The 17,200-nt window shown below is 46.9% G+C and overlaps 1 non-coding gene across 1 annotated transcript; it reads right to left on the bottom strand.

Moving 5' to 3' along the window:
* Window positions 1–7,362: 7,362 nt before the first annotated feature.
* Window positions 7,363–7,553, bottom strand: LOC111590414 (U2 spliceosomal RNA). The gene has a single exon (XR_004853536.1). It is a non-coding gene; the product is annotated as a U2 spliceosomal RNA (small nuclear RNA).
* Between the last annotated feature and the right edge of the window lie 9,647 nt (window positions 7,554–17,200).

Below are 17,200 nucleotides of genomic sequence, written 5' to 3'. Positions count from 1 at the left end.
ACCTGCAGCTCAATACTTTGCTCGGAAGCCTCCTCAGACCTTGGAGAAATTGCTCCAAAAGATGGATGAGTACATTCGTGCCGACAATGACTTTCGCCAGAGAAGGGAGGAGGCCTTCAGATTTTCTGAGATGACCAGGGGCTTCGGAGGGAGATACTACCCGAGGCATGTCCGTTCCATTCACAGCACTCAGAATGATGATAAGGGGAGTCAGCAAAACAGGCCGCAGTGCTCCTCACAGGCTTCGGGGCAACAACAAACTTCCTTTCGGCCACCAGCTCCAAGAGGCAGAGGCGCCAGGGGCTTCGGCGGAAGATTCGGAGATCAGCCAAGGAGACTGTTTTGCCTATTCTGTGGAGAGGGCAAGGGCCACACCACTAGGACGTGCCATGTTACAATCCAGAAGCAAAAGGAACTAGCCGAAGCTGCGTCTCAACAAGCTCAGTCGAAGCAGGTTATGCATACTGCTTCGTTTCATCCGCCTTATGTCCCACAATACATAGACAACCACCCTGCGGCTTCTGTAGCTTCGGCAAGTCAACCTCAAGCTTCCTGGCAACAGCTTCCGCCTCCACCTCCATTGCAGCAAGGTCAACAGCCAGAAGGGAGTCAATACGCTCCACAGCAGAGGGACTTCAGAGAACAGTCCGAAGCTCGCACAGTCAACAGCACTGTGCCAGAGTCGAAGCACATTTATTGACATATCCTACCTTTGATAGCAGTCTTTTCTATTCAGTTTTGTTTTCTGTGAAGCAAAAAACATTGATAGTTTCCATGTAATAATTTCGTTGTTTCCACGGGAAAAATTTATTTGATTCACAGGCCTAAGTTGCCGAAGCCTAAAATTTCTTCCGTTACCAAGAAGGACCTTCGGACTAAAAATCCTTCGGAGTAACAAAAAGTCGTTCTAAGGAACGCAGAGTAAGTTTATAAAGTCACAAAAAGTCGTTCCAAAGGGAGCGCAGCGTAAGTTTTCTGCTCAGAAGTCGTTCCTAAAGGAATGCAGAGCCTACAGCGAAAAATCAACGCTGATACCGTCTAAGTAAAAGACGAAGAAGCTCCTAAGGGAGGCTTACAGCGAAAAGTCAACGCTGATGCCGTCTAAGTAAAAGACGAAGAAGCTCCAAAGACGTTCCTAAGGGAATGCAGAGCTTACGAATATATTTTATGTGTATCTTCGGAACACATGTCACATGCATAACATAACATCATCACATCATTTTGCATAGCATAAGCATCATACATCATATCGCATTTGGCAAGAGAAGGGGACACTCTCAACCTTCGAAGGGATGCTTTGAAAAAGTGACATTGAAATTGTATAGCTTCGGAATACAGTTTCGGGGAATATTTTTACGAAACATGGGCGAGCTTTATCAGATCAATATCAAAGTTGCATAGCTTCGGAAAATAGCTTCGGAAAATGTTTTCACGAGGCATTGATGTCATTCATCAGAATAATTTTGACGAAGGCTATCTTCTTCACGACGCATGAAAAGAAGGGAAGGTGTTTTTTCGCCGAAGGCTCAAAAGTGGTATGTATTTAAAGTTTCATGCATCGTAAAGAATTCAATAATGAAAAGAGACTTGTATATTACATTCAAATGTACAAAGTGTTGCATAGATTACACCTTAAATGTTTTTTCCAAATAGTACCTAATCTTCCCTCAATACTGCTTCGGCGGCTTCATTCAGAAGTTGGTCAACAACCTTGTCCATGATAGTTTCGGCCATTTGATTAATTTCTTCATCCCCTTTTGTGTGGGGGTCGGCAGATCGTCCAACAGTTTCTGAGCGAAGAGAACACTTCTTCAGTATTTTTACAAATCGTGAGCAAAGTTTAAAATGAAAATTACAACGCAACAAGAACGACTAGTTGGTACCTAACTGTCCTTCGGGCTCCCTACTCCTTTCGGCAGCGTCTGCTACTCTTCTAGCATCGTGAATGCCTTTTTCGCTTCTTTCAATGATCTCTCGCGCCATTCCTCGGCCGCCGTCGTTCCAGATATCAGTAAAAAATTTGCCACCAACCACGCTCGCTTCGGCCGAGGGGTCCTTGATGTCTTCGGTAGATAAGGTAGCTTCGGATTGAGCTAAAAATTTTACATGTTCGCAACCTTTCTTCTCTAAAACGGAAGCAATTCCTCTGGCGCCCGAAAAAGCACATATGTCGCCACGACTGTTCAGAATCTCTTCGAAGGCCTCTGCTTCGTGGCTAATCCATTCCAGCGGACCTTCGGGATTGCCTCGAGAGAAATTCTCCTCGCTGGAAAAGGCGCCTACGCTGGCGAAGCTGGATTTAATTTTATTCACACATTCTACAGATTTGACATAGCATTTCCCCTGAGATGTGCGAAGCTCCTTAACTTTTGATTCCAATTTGTTGACCATAAAATCACTAAGTTCTCGTTTCGTTTCCTCAAGCGCGCGCTCCTCTTTAACTCTAGCCAGCTGTTTCTGAAGATCTTTAATCTCGCGTTTTTGAGCTTCGGCCTGGGCCTCTGAAGCAGCTTCGTCTTTTTTCACTTTATCTACCAGTGTAAGTAAAATTTTATCCTTTTCCAAAGCTTCGTTTCTCAGTTTGATAACTTCGGAGCGTAAATTATTAAACGCAATTTCATAACTTTCATCTTCGGCGCTTTTTTGCGCTCTTAACGCGTTGCTTAGGATCAGGCCCTATATGAAAAAAGAATTCATATAAGAAAAAAGGAATGAGTTGCGTAAAAAAAAAAGATAGGGGGTTTTTTCTCAAGTGTTTAATTCCCGTACCTTCAGGCTGTTGTACGCGAGGCTGTCTGCGAGATCCTCTTTCGTCATGGCACTTAACCCAGCTTCAAGCTTCGGAAAGCCTATGCTTCTCGCCATCTCTCGGCAGACGGATAGCTCTTTGTTATCAGGCAGGCAGTATAAGAAGTCATCTTCATTTGTTCCATTGAATATTACTGCCCCCTTCGGATATTTCAGCTCCTTTGCATAATGGTTGGCCTCATGAGTTTCTTCCTCAGATAGCTTTTTCCCCGAAGCATGTCGTATGATGTAATCATGCATGCCGGCAGGTGCTTCGGGGATGACGGTGTCCGTTTCTTCAACTAATATTGGTTCCGGAATTCTTACTGCTTCGAAAGGATGTTCTTTGAAGGGCTCTGAAGGCCCAGCTTCAGCTTCAGCTTGTTGAGCCGAAGCTTCAGTAGAAGCTTCAGCAACTTCAACACTCTTTTTTGGAATTGTGCTTGAAGACTTAATTGTCTCCAAGACGTCTAGTACATTTACCATTCTTTTCCTTTTTGGGGTCACTGATGGCCCCTTTTGGTTTTTTGCTGTCCCAATGATTGCTGTAGGACTCAAAACTTCTGATGTTTTGGAGCCCTCAGTTGCTTCTCTTACCTCCTCAATTTTTTCTGTGAGCGGCGCTTCGGTTTTCTCTTTTGTTTCTGACAACAAAATGTTTGATTGTTCTGATTCTATCTTGGGTGGCACTTCGGCCGTTTCTGCGATCTCTGGCAACAAGGCTGGCTCGATTAGTTTTTCAGCTTCGGTGGCTGAAGAAGTCTTCCCGGTAAACTCCGGCACCGAAGCTGGTTCAATATAACGAGGCCGTTGCGTAAGAACCTTTATCTTTTTCCTTTTGGGTTCTGGCTCGCTAGGAGCAGCTGCAGCTTCTTCTTTTGCAGAGATTGTGTTTTTTCTCTTCTGCCTTCGAATGGGATAGCAGTAATCAGGGTAGACAAACCCAATGGCATCAAATACCCGATTCAGTCTCTTCTTTTTTCGGCCTCCGAAGGCTGCTGACATTGCATTATCTTCAGCCTTCGAGTAGGTCCCGAGTAGCTCATCACTTAAATTGTCAACGCTTTTCAACCACTCGTCATCTGGCTCAATAAATTTATCTCCAAATTTGAACGTGTACTTCAGTCTCACAAGCTCACCTTCGTCGGCCTCTTTTATGGTTTCTTGTGGCATTTCCCATTTCTCAGCAAGCGGCCACACCCTGAAGGCGATATGTTCTTGTACTAAGTCCCTTGCTCCTATAAAAGAGCAGACAACGCCGAAGGCTCTTTGGCACTCTTCGGCGGCTTCGTTCATTTCAACCTTCGGCCTCCGAAGGCCGAAGCTTTGCCAAATAGGACGCATAATTATACCTTTGATGTCTTCTCGTGCTGATAAGTCATTCTTCACATAAAACCATTCTGTCATCCAATCCCCGGGCCATCTCTTCCGAAAGGTTGGTACGGGACAGCTTGCCCCGGACCGAGAAACGAAGCTATAACAGCCAAAGTTGTTATGGTACTGTTCTTTGCCCCAAGGCTTTGTTTCATATAATAATTCATGAACATTACAAAAGCTTCTTGCGTCAGGCTTCAGACCTTGACTCCTCGCGGCCCACACGAAGATATTTAGCCTTATAATTGCCTCGGGAGTAAGTTGATGAAGATAGACTTCGAAGATTTTCAACACCTCCACGACGAAGCTGCTCAAGGGGAATCGCAATCCAGCTTTCAAAAAGCTTCGGTACACCACAACTTCATTTTCTTCAGGGTGTGGACAAGTTTTTTCCCCTTCGTCCGCCCTCACAATAGACAGATCCCGGAAATACCTTCCTCTCATATTAACAAGATGATTCTCTTTGATAGTTGATTTACCATAAACTGAATGGCTTGGTCGCCAGGGGCGATCTTCGGAGTCTTCGTCACCGCTGTCCATATCATAACTTTCACTGTCACCAGTATCTTCAGACAGCCCCTCCAGAATTTCCTTGGTAATCTTTTCTGTGTTGGACTTCGACATCGCTATAAGAAACCCTAGGTTCTTCTCTTCATCAAGATTCAGCTTCATCTCAGCAGCAGCCTTCTTAGCAGCTTCAGACATCTTCGGAAGCGCTAAAAAACTGTTTCTAAAAGCCGAAGCTTCAAAGCTAAAAACTTAGCAGATCACAGTGCACAAGAGCTAAAAAATGAGTGAGCAGGAGTGGTTGGCCAGAAAGCGTGCAAAATAAGTTTGCGGTATGGCCGTATTTATACGCTTGATGCGTTGAAAGTTGAAAGACCCCACTTGTCATTGAATGTTGCTATTCTAGCAAAGGGAAGGTGTTTTTTCGGACCTTCGGCATAAAGCCTTCGTTCATATCGCAATCTGAATTTATTATTTCAAACAAATTAATATTGCGAGGGGCTACTGTTGGGGGCCTTCGGCTTCCGAAGGTCCTCAAAAACATGATTTAACAATGTTTCTGGAGTATAATGTGTGAACAGGTATCTTCGGACTTGAATCGGAAAGGGAGAAGCTCAAAAGATACGAAGGTTGACACAGTGCCGAAGCTGTGAAGCAGGAAAGCTTCGGCATGTTGGCAGAAAGGGGAACCGACTTAAAGATGAAAAGGCCATTTAGACCTCGATAGAATGCTATAGAATTATCACCAAATGTAAAGGGCATGTATGTAATTTTGTATGGGTTGTACCCCGTGCCTATAAATAGGTGAACAGTACCCCCGTACTGTTCACGCGGGACTTGGCATTTGCTTTTGCGTCACACTTGTATTTTCATTTCCCTCCAAGCCGAAGGTACATTTATAATTCAATATTGTTTCTATTCCTTTATGATGAGTTAATAAAGTTAAATAAATAATGTTATACGATTATTCACGCTATCTTTTATGTTTTATATGCTTCGTCTTTTACTAATATATATTATAGTGATGAAGGTTAATCCTTCATGACCTTCGTCCGGGGATCGTTATATCCTAAGGGAAATAATGCTTCGAAGGACGAAGGATCTTAATGTTTAACATTTTCTGTGTTGCCTTGTTCTTAACTCATAGCATTTAGGAACAAGTCCCCAACAGGTTCTATAAGTTTAAAGGTGGAAAGTACGACAAGACCAAAAAATGTGTTCCACTAGACATCCATCATCACTGGCCGGTAAGTATGTGAATTTATGAATACATATCATACACAATAGTGCAACTAAATAAACAATCTCTCATGTTATGTATGTAGTGCCACAAGCAACCACAAGGATCGGTCCTATGTGGGTTCTATGCGTGCGAGTTTATGAGAATGAACAGACGATACATCACAAACCCTAGCAAGGTATTATTAGTAATAGTCATGTTTGTATTTGTCAATTAACGATGCAAATGTGAATAGATGATGTTTATAAACTTCCTTTACAGGAATTTCAAAAAGGAAATCCGGAGAACTTGACCGAAGTTGCATTGTATGGTATAGTTGAAGACCTATGCACATTCATATTAAAAGAGGTCATTCCAGCTGAAGGGAAATATCACGACGCTTCCAGTACATTAGCTATGCCAGAGTTTAGAATATTAACAGAAGCTAGTAAACTATCTTTTAAACGAGATAGTTACTAGCTAGAGCATAGGTGAAAACTTATATGTTCAGTTTTGATGTATAGAATGTATTGAATTTAATTCAGTTTTGATTGATTGAAAATTTATAGTTGTAAACAAAAAAATATGTGTTGTAAACAATATATTGTAAACAGATTTGTGTAAGTAAATATAAAATTCAGTTTTTTTTGAAATTTTAAAAAAAGGCAGGAAAACTTATACTGGCGGGAAATGGTAAGCAGACCGCCAGTGCTAATGTTGTTCCACTGGCGAGCTGCTAAAGAAAACCGCTAGTGATAATAATGTTTCCACATGCGTTTTCTTAAGTAGCTCGCGAGTGAAAATTCAGTTTTGTTTGAAAATTTGAAAAAAGGCAGGAAAACTTATAATAGCGGGAATGGTAAGCAAACCGCCAGTGCTAATGTTATTTACACTGGTGGGCTGCTAAAGAAAACCGCCAGTGATAATCACGTTTCCACAGGCGGTGTCTTAAGCAGACGACCTGTGAAAATCATGTTTCAACAAACGGTTTCTTAAGTAAACCGCCAGTGCTAATGTTATTTACACTGGCGGGCTGCTAAAGAAAACCGCCAGTGATAATAATGTTTCCACATGCGGTTTCTTAAGCAGCCCGCCAGTGAAAATCATGTTTCCACATGCGATTTCTTAAGCAAACCGCTAGTGCTAATGTTATTTACACTGACGGGCTGCTAAAGAAACCCGCCAGTGATAATGTTATTTACACTTGCAGTTGGCAATCAACCGCCTGTGAAAAAGGCCGATTTCTACTAGCCCCTAGCACTGGCGGCACTGAAAAACGCTAGTGCAAATAGCTCTAGGACCGCCACTATAGAGGTTCTGTGTAATAGTGTATATATGCCCTATGAGGCTACCATTAGTAATTGATAGTTACATATGGTCTTAACTATAGTATATGCCAATAACTGACAGTTACAGGTGTGACACACGAACACATGAAACTCATGTTTTAAGGGAGTAGAGATTTGATGGTATTGGTTGGGTAGGTCTGGCGCTACCAGTAGTGCAACGGTCAAATGACACGCGAGAACCTAGTAAGCCAATGTGGTGGACCTTTCCCATAAAAATAAAATTTAATATCGAAGTGAACATATAGTCCCATACAAGATATTAAACTGATAAGAACAAATATTACATTTTATCTTAGTCAAAAGGCTGAGAAAGATATGAGTTTAAAAAGAAGTCTAATCCCTTTTTTATAACTCGCTCGGTCGCTCGTTCTCCTTAATTTAGCTAGTGGGGTGGTGCTACGTGGGAGAACAGATCTCATCCAGTCGTGTTGTGTTTGGGTTGGTTTAGCATGGCCCATGTGCAGGTTAACAACCCACTGATAGGCGAGAAGCGAGTGAGAGGAAACATATTGTTGGGTACCGTAATTAGGGGTACCCCCAACACTCCTAAACACGGCTGGTAACCACCATCAGCACAAGCTGCAGAGACTGATGGGCGCAATTCAGGTCAAGGCTTCGTCTACTCAAGGGACGCGATCTCGCCTCGCCCGAGCCCAGCCTCGGGCGGGAACAGTAGTCCAGGCGAATTCATGCCTCGCCCGAGGGCCTCCTCAAGCAATGGGCGCGCCCTCAACTCACCCAAAGCCCAGCTCGGGCAGGCTTCGTTGTGAAGCAACCTTGGCCAACTCGCCTTCACCAACCGACCACATCACAGGCGTATTCAATGCAAGGATCGCCTGACACCTTATTCTGACATGCGCGCCTGAGTCGGCAAGGTCGAAGTGACAGCAATATCTTCACCCTTCCACTGACCGACCTGACAGGAAAACAGCGCCGCTCACCCCTCTCCGACTGGTGTGCCACTCGCCAGGGTGAGGCTGACAATAGCTAAGTCCAGCCTCAGGCGCAACAGGAAGCTCCGCCTCACCCGACCTTGGGCCTCGGCCTTAGGCGGAGGTCTCCGCCTCGCCCGACCCTAGGGCTCAGCCTCACCCTCGGCCTCGGAAGGTGGTCTCCGCCTCGCCCGACCCCAGGGCTCGGCCTCAACCTTGACCTCTGGAGGAATCGCGTCCTCGCCCGACCTCGGCCTCAGGATGAGTCTCCGCCTCGCCCGACCTTGGGCTCGGACCGACCGCGCCACGGGGGATACATCATTACCCTACCCCTAGCTAGCTCAGACTATGGGGGAACAAGACTGGCGTCCCATCCAGGCTTGCCCCGGTAACAAGTAATGATGGCTCCCCGCGTGCGTCCATGACGACGGTGGTTCTCAGCCCCCTACGGAAGCAAGGAGACGTCATCAAGGTCCCAGTAGCCCCGACAGCTGTGCTTCTACAGGGCTCAAGCGCTCCTCCGACGGCCATGACACCGCGTACACAGGGCTCTAGCACCTCTCCGACAGCCACGTTGGCATGTACATAGGGCTCTGGCTCCTCTCTGCCGGACATGTTAGCGTATAGCTACACCCCCATTGTACACCTGGACCCTCTCCTTGCATCTATAAAAGGAAGGTCCAGGTCCCTCAGGCGGGGGGAGGGTGGTCGCGCGGGAGGACGGGCTGACGGACAGGCTCGCTCTCTCTCTCTCTCTCCCTCGCGAACGCTTGTAACCCCTACTGCAAGCGCACCCCCTGGCGCAGGATAACACGAGCCGCGTTCTTCCCCCCTTGTGTTCCATCTCGCGCCAACCCATCTGGGCTGGGACATGCAGCGACAATTTTACTCGTCGGTCCAGGGACCCCCCGGGGTCGAAACGCCGACAGTTGGCGCGCCAGGTAGGGGCCTGCTGCGTGTTGACGAACAACTTCTCGTTGAGCTCCAGATGGGTAGTCTCCAGCAACCTCTTCAGCCCGGGACGCTGCTCCGTTTTGGGAGTCTCGAGTTCATGTCCCTCGACAGCAGCTACGACATGGTACTCCTTCCCCCGCAGCGCGACAGCGACAACGACGACCATCAGCTCGCTCGGCGGCGGCGGACTCGGCGACGTGTTCCCCCCGTGGCGGAAGAGCAGCATCCGGGTTTGTCCCGCAACCTTCCTCGCCACAGGAGGAGGAGGCGGGGCAACCGTGGCCAGGCAGGAGGCGGCACCTCGTCGGCTGTCGAGCGAGTCGACGACGCCGGCACCCCAGCGGGGGACATGTCGGGCATTGACCTCGCGCCTAAGACGACGACGAGTGTCATTTCCCCGCAACGTGCCAACCCCAAGCGGACAAATGATGCCAACACTCTTGCGGAGGACTTGCTCGGCATTAGCCTTGTACCTGAGATAACGGTGCAGTCCGTCCCCGACGCGACTTTGTCACCGTCCATCAATCGAGAGGTACCATCCGTTTTCCACCCTGTGCCTTTTAGATTCAGCTTCGATCCACCGAGCGACCCCGCTTCGGTGAGCGCTTTCATAAAGGCATATCCTAACCTTCCGGGGTACCATATGTGGTCAACCTGGGACCGACTGACGGCCGTCTCGACCTACGGGCCCCCGGGTTCCGAGGAAGAAGACGAGCCCGACTCTGGTTGGGATTTCTCCGGGCTCGGTAATCCCAGTGCCATGCGAGACTTCATGACCGCATGTGACTACTGCCTCTCCGATTGCTCCGATGATGGCCATAGCCTTGACGACGAGGGTTGTGGCCCAAGTCGTGAATGTTTCCACGTCGATGCGGGGGGTCACGACGAAGGCAACCACCTTGGTATGCCGGAGGATGACGATCCCCTTGGGCCTGCGCCTCGCGTTGACATCCTGCGGGAGCTAGCTGTGGTCCCAGTCCCTGCGAAGGGTCAGGACACACAACTCGAGCAAATCCGCGAGATGCAGGCCAAGCTCGACGAGGAAGCAGGACAACTTGTGAAGCTCCGGCAAAACATCGAGCAGGAGTGGGCAGGCCGAGCACTCGCCGGAGAGGCACGTCATCAGGCCCGGGACGTTCAGCGCCGTATCTCTGACGAAGCCAAGGCAAGGCTGCCCCTGGCCTCCAGCGTGGTCGGTCAGAATCTGGCTGCAGCGGCAATGCTGCTCCGAGCGATGCCGGAGCCATCCACCACCGAGGGGCGGCGTATCCAGGGAGAACTCAAGAATCTCCTGGAGGATGCCGCGGTCCGACGGGCCGAGAGCTCTGCCTCCCGAAGGCAAGGGTGCCCCCCGGAGCATCGCGCAGCGACTTCCCGATTCATGCGGGAAGCCTCGGTCCACATCGGGCGCACGCGGGACGCGATGCCAGCAGCCCCGGGTCGCCTCGGCAACGAGCACCATCGCCGCGACCGTCGAGCCCGCCTCGACGAGACTGTGCACCGAGGCTACCACCCCAGGCGTGGGGGACACTACAACAGCGAGGAGGATCGGAGCCCCTCGCCCGAACCACCAGGTCTATAAGCCTTCAGCCGGGCCATACGACGGGCGCCGTTCCCGACCCGGTTCCGAGCCCCGACTACCATCACTAAGTACTCGGGGGAAACGAGGCCGGAACTGTGGCTTGCGGACTACCGGCTGGCATGCCAGCTAGGTGGAACGGACGATGACAACCTCATCATCCGCAACCTCCCCCTGTTCCTCTCCGACGCCGCCCGTGCCTGGCTGGAGCATCTGCCCCCTGCGCAGATCTCCAACTGGGACGACCTGGTCAAAGCCTTCGCTGGAAACTTCCAGGGCACGTACGTGCGCCCTGGGAACTCTTGGGATCTCCGAAGCTGTCGCCAGCAGCCAGGGGAATCCCTGCGAGACTACATCCGACGGTTTTCAAAGCAGCGCACCGAGCTGTCCAACATCACCGACTCGGATGTCATTGAGGCTGATAGTCGCCTAGAGGGGGGGGGGGTGAATAGGGCGAAACTGAAATTTATAAATATAAACACAACTACAAGCCGGGTTAGCGTTAGTAATATAATCGAGTCCGGGAGAGAGGGTGCAAAACAAATCGCAAGCAAATAAGAGGTGTGACATGCGGATTTGTTTTACCGAGGTTCGGTTCTTGCAAACTTACTCCCCGTTGAGGTGGTCACAAAGACCGGGTCTCTTTCAACCCTTTCCCTCTCTCAAACGGTCCCTCCGACCGAGTGAGCTTCTCTTCTCAAATCAAAACCGGGAACAAAACTTCCCCGCAAGGGCCACCACACGATTGGTGCCTCTTGCCTTGATTACAATGGAGTTTTGATCACAAGAACAAGTGAGAAAGAAAAGAAGCAATCCAAGCGCAAGAGCTCAAAAGAACACGGCAAATCTCTCTCGCTAATCACTAAAGCCTTGTGTGGAATTGGAGAGGATTTGATCTCTTTGGTGTGTCTAGAATTGAATGCCTAGCTCTTGTAAGTGGTTGAGAAGTGGAAAACTTGGATACAATGAATGGTGGGTGGTTGGGGGTATTTATAGCCCCAACCACCAAACTAGCCATTTGGTGGGGCTGACTGTCGTATGGTGCACCGGACAGTTCGGTGTACACCAGACATGTCCGGTGCGCCAGCCACGTCACCAAAGCCGTTGGGATTCGACCGTTGGAGCTCTGACTTCTGGGCCCGCCTGGATGTCCGGTGGCGCACCGGACATGTACTGTAGAGTGTCCGGTGCGCCAGTATGGGCACGCCTGACTTCTGCGCGCGCTGGCGCACATTTAATGTGCTGCAGGTAGCCGTTGGCGCCGAATTAGCCATTGCCCCGCAGTTACACCGGACAGTCCGGTGTACACCGGACATGTCCAGTGAATTATAGCGGAGCAGCCGTCGCAATTTCCCAAAGCTGGCGAGTTCCTGAGGCGCCGTTCCTTGGAGCACCGGACAGTCCGGTGAATTATAGCGGAGCGCCTCTGGAAATTCCCGAAGGTGACGAGTTTGAGTTGGAGTCCTCTGGTGCACCGGACACTGTCCGGTGGTGCACCGGACAGTCCGGTGCGCCAGACCAGAGGTGCCTTCGGTTGTCCCTTTGCTCCTTTGTTGAACCCATTATTTGATCTTTTTATTGGCTAAGAGTGAACCTTTTGCACCTGTATAATTTATACACTAGAGCAAACTATTTAGTCCAATTATTTGTGTTGGGCAATTCAACCGCCAAAATAATTTAGGAACTAGGTGTAAGCCTATTTCCCTTTCAATCTCCCCCTTTTTGGTGATTGATGCCAACACAAACCAAAGCAAATATAGAAGTGCATAATTGAACTAGTTTGCATAATGTAAGTGCAAAGGTTGCTTGAAATTGAGCCAATATAAATACTTACAGGATATGCATGGATTGTTTTTTCATTTTTAACATTTTGGACCACTCTTGCACCACATGTTTTGTTTTTGCAAACTAGTTTGTAAATCTTTTTCAAAGTTCTTCTGCAAATAGTCAAAGGTAAATGAATAAGATTTTGCAAAGCATTTTCAAGATTTGAAATTTTCTCCCCCTATTTCAAATGCTTTTTCCTTTGACTAAACAAAACTCCCCCTAAATGAGATCCTCCTCTTAGTGTTCAAGAGGGTTTTGATATATCATTTTTGAAATACTACTTTCTCCCCCTTTTGAACACAATAAGATACCAATTTGAAATTTACCAATTGAAAATCTCCAATTTTAAAATTAGGTGGTGGTGCGGTCCTTTTGCTTTGGGCTCATACTTTCTCCCCCTTTGGCATGAATCGCCAAAAACGGAATCATTAGAGCCCTCGAAGTACTTTCCCTTTGGTCATAAATAAATGAGTGAAGATTGTACCAAAGACGAAATCCTTTTGCTTTGAACTCTCCCCAAAAAGATGGAGAGATGCGCGGAGCGACGACGAAGGATGAGTTACGGAGTGGAAGCCTTTGTCTTCGCCGAAGACTCCAATTCCCTTTCAATATACCTATGACTTGGTTTGAAATTCACTTGAAAACACATTAGTCATAGTACATAAAGGAGACATGATCAAAGGTATACAAAAGAGCTATGTGTGCAAGTTAGCAAAAGAAATTGCGCGAATCAAGAATATTGAGCTCATGCCTAAGTTTGTTAAAAGTTTGTTCATCAATAGGCTTGGTAAAGATATCGGCTAATTGATCTTTAGTGTTAATGTAAGAAATCTCGATATCTCCCTTTTGTTGGTGATCCCTAAGAAAATGATACCGAATGGCTATGTGTTTAGTGCGGCCATGCTTGACGGGATTATCCGCCATCTTGATTGCACTCTCATTATCACATAGCAAAGGGACTTTGGTTAGTTTGTAATCGTAGTCCCGCAAGGTTTGCCTCATCCAAAGCAACTGCGCGCAACAATGGCCTGCGGCAATGTACTCGGCTTCGGCGGTGGAAAGAGCGACCGAATTTTGCTTCTTTGAAGCCCAAGACACCAAGGATCTTCCCAAGAACTGGCAAGTCCCCGATGTGCTCTTCCTATTGATTTTACACCCCGCCCAATCGGCATCCGAATAACCAATCAAATCAAATGTGGATCCCCTAGGATACCAAAGCCCAAACTTAGGAGTGTAAGCCAAGTATCTCAAGATTCGTTTTACGGCCGTAAGGTGAGCTTCCTTAGGGTCGGCTTGGAATCTTGCACACATGCATACGGAAAGCATAATATCCGGTCGAGATGCACATAAGTAGAGTAAAGAACCTATCATCGACCGGTATACCTTTTGATCCACGGACTTACCTCCCGTGTCGAGGTCGAGATGCCCATTAGTTCCCATGGGTGTCTTGATGGGCTTGGCATCCTTCATCCCAAACTTGTTTAGAATGTCTTGAGTATACTTTGTTTGGCTAATGAAGGTGCCCTCTTGGAGTTGCTTCACTTGAAATCCCAAGAAGTACTTCAACTCCCCCATCATAGGCATCTCGAATTTGTGTGTCATGATCCTACTAAATTCTTCACATGTAGACTCGTTAGTAGACCCAAATATAATATCATCAACATAAATTTGGCATACAAACAAGTCATTTTCAATAGTTTTAGTGACTAGAGTAGGATCGACCTTTCCGACTTTGAATTCATTAGTGATGAGAAAATCCCTAAGGCATTCATACCATGCTCTTGGGGCTTGCTTGAGCCCATAAAGCGTCTTAGAGAGTTTATAAACATGGTTAGGGTACACACTATCTTCAAAGCCGGGAGGTTGCTCAACATAGACCTCTTCCTTGATTGGTCCATTGAGGAAGGCACTTTTCACGTCCATTTGATAAAGCTTAAAGCCATGGTAAGTAGCATAGGCCAATAATATGCGAATTGACTCAAGCCTAGCTACGGGTGCATAGGTTTCACCAAAATCCAAACCTTCGACTTGGGAGTATCCCTTGGCCACAAGTCGAGCTTTGTTCCTTGTCAGCATACCATGCTCATCTTGCTTGTTGCGGAAGACCCATTTGGTTCCTACAAAATTTTGATTAGGACGTGGAACTAAATGCCATACCTCATTCCGAGTGAGGTTGTTGAGCTCCTCTTGCATCGCCACCACCCAATCCTAATCTTGAAGTGCTTCCTCTATCCTGTGTGGCTCAATAGAGGAAACAAAAGAGTAATGCTCACAAAAATGTGCAACACGAGATCTAGTAGTTACCCCTTATGAATGTCGCCGAGGATGGTGTCGACGGGGTGATCTCGTTGGATTGCTTGGTGGACTCTTGGGTGTGGCGGCCTTTGTTCTTCATCCTCCTTGTCTTGATCATTTGTATCTCCCCCTTGATCATTGCCGTCATCTTGAGGTGGCTCATTTGCTTGATCTTCTACTTCATCAACTTGAGCTTCAACCTCATTTTGAGTCGGTGGAGATGCTTGCGTGGAGGAGGACGGTTGATCTTGTGCATTTGGAGGCTCTTCGGATTCCTTAGGACACACATCCCCAATGGACATGTTCCTAAGCGCGATGTACGGAGCCTCTTCAATACCTATCTCATCAAGATCAACTTGCTCTACTTGAGAGCCGTTAGTCTCATCAAACACAACGTCACAAGAAACTTCAACTTGTCCAGTGGACTTGTTAAAGATTCTATATGCCCTTGTGTTTGAATCATATCCTAGTAAAAAGCCTTCTACAGTCTTAGGAGCAAATTTAGATTTTCTACCTCTTTTAACAAGAATAAAGCATTTGCTACAAAAGACTCTAAAATATGAAATGTTGGGCTTTTTACCGGTTAGGAGTTCATAGGATGTCTTCTTGAGGATTCGGTGTAGATACAACCGGTTGATGGCGTAGCAAGCGGTGTTGACCGCTTCGGCCCAAAACCGGTCTGAAGTCTTGTACTCATCAAACATGGTTCTTGCCATGTCCAATAGAGTTCTATTCTTCCTCTCCACTACACCATTTTGTTGTGGGGTGTAGGGAGAAGAGAACTCATGCTTGATGCCCTCCTCCTCAAGGAAGCCTTCAATTTGAGAGTTCTTGAACTCCGTCCCGTTGTCGCTTCTTATTTTCTTGATCCTTAAGCCGAACTCATTTTGAGCCCGTCTCAAGAATCCCTTTAAGGTCTCTTGGGTTTGTGATTTTTCCTGCAAAAAGAACACCCAAGTGAAGCGAGAATAATCATCCACTATTACAAGACAATACTTACTCCCGCCGATGCTTATATAAGCAATCGGGCCGAATAGATCCATGTGGAGTAGCTCAAGCGGCCTGTCGGTCGTCATGATGTTCTTGTGTGGATGATGGGCACCAACTTGCTTTCCTGCTTGGCATGCGCTACAAACCCTGTCTTTCACAAAATGAACATTTGTTAGTCCTAAAATGTGTTCTCCCTTTAGAAGCTTATGAATATCCTTCATCCCAACATGGGCTAGTCGGCGGTGCCAGAGCCAACCCATGTTAGTCTTAGCAATTAAGCATGTGTCGAGTTCAGCTCCATCAAAATCTACTAAGTATAGCTGACCCTCTAACACACCCTTAAATGCTATTGAATCATCACTTCTTCTAAAGACAGTGACACCTACATCAGTAAAGAGACAGTTGTAGCCCATTTTGCATAATTGAGATACAGAAAGCAAATTGTAATCTAATGAATCAACAAGAAAAACATTGGAAATGGAATGGTCAGGGGATATAGCTATTTTACCCAAACCTTTGACCAAACCTTGATTTCCATCCCCGAATGTGATAGCTCATTGGGGATCCTGGTTTTTCTCATAGGAAGAGAACATCTTCTTCTCCCCTATCATATGGTTTGTGCACCCGCTGTCGAGTATCCAACTTGAGCCCCCGGATGCATAAACCTACAAAACAATTTTAGTTCTTGACTTTAGGTACCCAAACGATTTTGGGTCCTTTGGCATTAGAAACAAGAACTTTTGGTACCCAAACACAAGTCTTGGAGCCCTTGTGTTTGCCCCCAACAAACTTGGCAACTACCTTGCCGGATTTATTAGTCAAAACATAAGAAGCATCAAAAGTTTTAAATGAAGGACTATGTTCATTTGATGCACTAGGAGTTTTCTTCTTAGGCAACTTAACATGGGTTGGTTGCCTAGAGCTAGATGTCTCACCCTTATATATAAAAGCATGATTTGGGCCAGAGTGAGACTTCCTAGAGTGAATTCTCCTAATCTTGCTCTCGGGATAACCGGCAGGGTACAAAATGTAACCCTCGTTATCCTGAGGCATGGGAGCCTTGCCCTTAACAAAATTAGACAATCTTTTAGGAGGGGCATTAAGTTTGACATTGTCTCCCCTTTGGAAGCCAATGCCATCCTTGATGCCAGGGCGTCTCCCACTATGGAGCATACTTCTAGCAAATTTAAATTTTTCATTCTCTAAGTTATGCTCGACAATTTTAGCATCTAATTTTGCTATATGATCATTTTGCTGTTTAATTAAAGACATGTGATCATGAATAGCATTAATATCAACATCTCTACATCTAGTACAAATAGATACATGCTCAACGATAGATGCAGAGGGCTTGCAAGATTTTAATTCTACTACCTTAGCATGTAAC

This window comes from Zea mays, chromosome 10, assembly GCF_902167145.1.
Source record: "Zea mays cultivar B73 chromosome 10, Zm-B73-REFERENCE-NAM-5.0, whole genome shotgun sequence".
Taxonomy (NCBI): Eukaryota; Viridiplantae; Streptophyta; class Magnoliopsida; order Poales; family Poaceae; genus Zea; species Zea mays.
Note: the sequence above shows the minus strand (reverse complement) of the source record. Positions and strands in the feature narration are given on the sequence as shown.